This window comes from Seriola aureovittata, chromosome 17 (genome assembly GCF_021018895.1).
Source record: "Seriola aureovittata isolate HTS-2021-v1 ecotype China chromosome 17, ASM2101889v1, whole genome shotgun sequence".
NCBI lineage: Eukaryota > Metazoa > Chordata > Actinopteri > Carangiformes > Carangidae > Seriola > Seriola aureovittata.
In genome coordinates this window covers 24,197,507-24,201,867 of record NC_079380.1, presented here as the reverse complement: position 1 = coordinate 24,201,867, position 4,361 = coordinate 24,197,507, and positions in this window count along the sequence as shown.

The following is a 4,361-nucleotide window of genomic DNA, read 5'->3' as shown; positions in this document are numbered from 1 at the left end:
TTCAATTGATCGATTTTTTCTTCTATAAAATAAAAACAGAAAAATAAAAAAAATCTGAAACACTGAGACCAGCCAGAGAAATGTTGGTATTTCAATTACTCAAATATTTACAGAATAATGTGATAATTAATGCTCAGAAAATTAATTGAGCTGGTTCTTGCTTAAAGAAATTTAAATAAGCATTTTCACTATTTTCCAACAATTTATCGGGAAAAAATTTACTTAAATTTCTCTCTTTTTTTTTTTTTTTTTAAAATCAGCAGATGAATCGATAATAAAAATAATCATCAGTTGCAGGATGAGACTAAATGAACTGAATCCGGAGAAGACAGCAAACATGAAAACTTCCCAAAATAAATTCCTTAAATTTTGAGGTGACAGAACAGAAATCCTGGGTCAGCATCGGCTCCGTCAGGAAACGTCTCCAACAGGAAATTTCCCAAAGTGTCAAACATCAGTGACTCTGAGCCGCGACGACAACATCAGCATCAGAGACATGGACTCGTCTGTCGGAGGAGCTTTGACTTTATCTTCCTCGTGCAGCTTTAATTGGCAAAAACAACAGAATAATCCAGGAATGATCAGCACTGAAAGTCTTTAAAAAAAAAAAAAAAAAAAAAAAAACATTTAAAAAAGATAAAAGTTGGCAAAATGAAATCTCACGGTTCAGACATTTTTCTCTTGGATTTGAGGAAGGGGAGAAGCAGAGTTCATCCACCCCCAGCCAGCAGACTCCCACCAACAACAGATCAGTGAACGTCTCTCAGCGTCTCCACACGGGATAAAAGTCCAGCATGTCCTGTAGTGATGCATCAGCGGAGGGAAAATTAAAAGAGAGAGAAATTCTACAGCTTCCACTGATTTTTCTCACCGACGACTTGATTCGTCTCCGTAACGTCAACATTTGCACAAATATGAAGGAAACAAAGAAAAATTTTGCAAAAGCCAAGAAATGTGTTTGTTTTAAATCCACCCAAACATTCTTTCACCATCAGTTCAAATGAGGTAGACGAGACGACTAAAGACAGCATCAGATCACTCAGGTCGTCTCTCTGCAGCAGGGATGGAAACAACTAAATAAAATCTACTGAAATCCTGATTGATGCTCCAGCTGTGGAGACGCCGCTGCAGAAAGTCACCACGCGATTTTTTTTCTACCCATTCGGACTGTGCAAAACCAAATGAAGAGGTGTTAAATAAGAACAGAGGAGAGTGGAGAACCAGAGTGTTCAATATTAAACCTGTTAGAGTTACTTAAGGATCAATAATCACATTATAAACTGCGTCAAATATGAAATAATTCGTTATAATAAAATGTTATTGCATCACTTTTTTTCAATGTATTTCTGACAACAGTGGTGAAAAGCCTGAAACTGTTATTTTCATTATTGATAACTGTCGACTATTTTTTCAATTGATCAATATTTTAGACAAAAAAAAAAACTAATCAGGAACTATTTTGATAAAAATGAAAAATCGTTTTATTTATTTATTTTTTTTTTTAAAACAAAAATGACAAAAACTCTCGTTTCAGTTTCTTTACTTGAACGTGTCAGAAAACTAAATGTCTCAAACTGAAACGAGGCGTTTTCACTATTTTTCGGGCATTTTATTGACAAATCAACTAATCGATTAACTGAAAAAAGAATCATACATTTTAATCAATAATGAAAATATTGGAGGTTTGTAAAAACATCAGATAATAGTGAAAAATTTCCATCACAATCCTCAGTGTTAAAACTGCTGTTATGAAATAAAACTTGTATCCAATTATCCTGTAGAATTGAATGAAGAAATAATATTTCATATTTTTTCCCCCAATTGTTTCACTAATTCTTAGTTTGTTTTTTTACATCATTTATTTCTGATCATTTATTTCCTCAGGTTTTTTATTGAACACTTTGGGCTCCACATTTCGCAGGTTACAATGTTTGAGTGAAAGTCCTTCGGACAGTGAGGAGTAAAGGAGAGTGAAATATAAAGAAAAAAAAGAAAACATATGGCACCAAATGTAGTGAAAGAATCTGAAAATGCGTCTCAGCTCGACTGTGGACGCTCCACATTTTAATACTGGCTCAAAATTAAAAAATAAGAAGTAGAACGCAGCCCTGCCCAGAACTGTAGACTCCCACCCTGAGACCTCGGCAAGGAATGCTGGGAAAGGTAGTCCTTTTGTCCTCCTTAAAAACACTAATATTTTTTTTTTATAGCTCTATCACAGTAACATTGCGCTTATTCCCCACCTAGTGGTCAAAATTGGCAATTACATTTCAAAAAAACTTAAAAAATTAGCATAACAACATAAATATTCCAACTGCAGTAGTAGTAATAATAATGATAGCATCTATTTGTCTGCATCTAGTACAAACCGCTTTAACTCACGTGACAAAATAATCATCATTATTATTATTACTCTAACACAGTCTCAGAGTTAGTGCTTCTATGTACACAGGTAAGTACAATGCAAGTCAAAAGTGTTTGGACAGTGAACAATCTTCAGTATACCTGCTACATTTACACAGGTATCTTACATTTATATGCACTTATATATAAATAGGTAGTGTGCATGTTATTCATACAAATGTCGTCTGTACACGAGCTCCATGCACCGGATCAACTCCTCGTAACTCACATGTACATCTTATCTACAGATGCAGACAGACTGTGGGGAGACAGGTGTAGGTGTAGGTTACGTTGTCAGCGCTGCGCACACACACACGCACACACACACACACGCACACACAACACACTCTCTGGCAGCTTCCCTTTAAAGGAACAATCCCACATTTTGGAGATTTTCTTATTTGCTGTTTCAACAACAAGCGAGGTGAGAAAGACGGATCATCGAGTCCAGAGTCCAGAATCCTGGATCTGGTTCGTGTTGTTTAGCACAGCAGGGAGGAAACACTCGCTTCTGTGACAGGAAATCATTTTCCAACAGCTTCAAACTGATCTTGTTTTCATGTCGTCACTGATAGTGTAAAAAATACGCACTTATTATTATTAATAATAATAATAATAATAATAATAATAATAAAAGGTGGGTTCATTATAAAAAGCCTTAAAATGTCCAAAAATACTAAATTAAGATAACTTCAGATTTGGAGTAAGTGAAGTCAGAGGATTGTTTGATCTGATCTGACATCAGATAAAAAGTGTGAATTAATGAGCGCAGCAGTTTAATGGCAGTAATGTAGTTTATGTGATTTCTGTGTCCAGCTGCACAAAACACCTTAAGGTTTTCCTTAAAGTTCAACTTAAGATTTCCTTAAAATAAGAAGAGTTGCACAAAACACCCTTAACCTTAAAGTTTCCTTCTGATTTTCACTTAAGTCTCACAAGTTTTCTCCTCCTCAGTCTGATGCTGAAAGATCCCTTAAAGCCAGTTCAGACCTTAGAGACCAAACTAAGGGAAAAGCTTCAGGTGCCTCAGATTGATCAACATGTCTGAGTTCATGGTGATAAATGACGAGTCTGAACCTGATGGAGCCTCCACCAGAGGAATTGATCTATTGATTTTGCTCTATAGATCTGATCAGTTTATGACTCATCCGACCTTCTAAAGCTGATCACTCCATTTTCTTTCTTCTGGCCGACTGTGAGATGTTCACTGCTATCACAAGCGCTAATGCTACCAAACAAACTGTCTCCATGGAAACTGGAGAATATTACTGCTGTAAAAACTCTTTCATTGCTGCAAATGCCTCAACGTTTTCCCTTAAAGGAAGGAAAGTTATTCTGTGTCTCTACCTTACGTAACTGTCAGCTAAGGAGAAATTTAACCTTAAGTGTCGTACTTAAACGTGCTTTGTGCAACCGGCCTCAGGTCTTTCATTTGTTGGAGCAGCTATAAACAAACATCCACTGAGCAGTTTCTAGGAAACATGACGTATTGACGTTAAAATATAAAATCAATAACAGCAGCAGCGTTTCCAAAAGTGTCTGTGTTCGGGATTTGAAATCGTAGTAGTGTGGACGCAGCATTAGTTAGTTGCTAGTGAAGCTATAAAGTCTCATTATCTCTTTCTTCAGCCTGTAGATGTGACAGTTTGAAGCTGTTGTTTCCTTCTGCTTCAAGCTAAAAAAAAAATTAAAAAAAAGACTGATCAAACTGATCAATAACCTTCTCCTCTGACTCTTGCTGAGACAAGCTCGGCTCCTAAATGTGTGACTGTTCCTTTAAGAAGGTTAAAGGGCAGTGGTAGACCTGTCTCAGGTCGACCCAACAAAAAGATGGCAGTGTGTTTTTTTTACTGTCATTTACAGAATCTTATCACTACAAATAAAAGAATTATGTTTTCAAGAAAATCTTCCCTTGGTCGACTCCTGTGGCCCCCCACCCCCCCTCCGCTCGCCCCCCC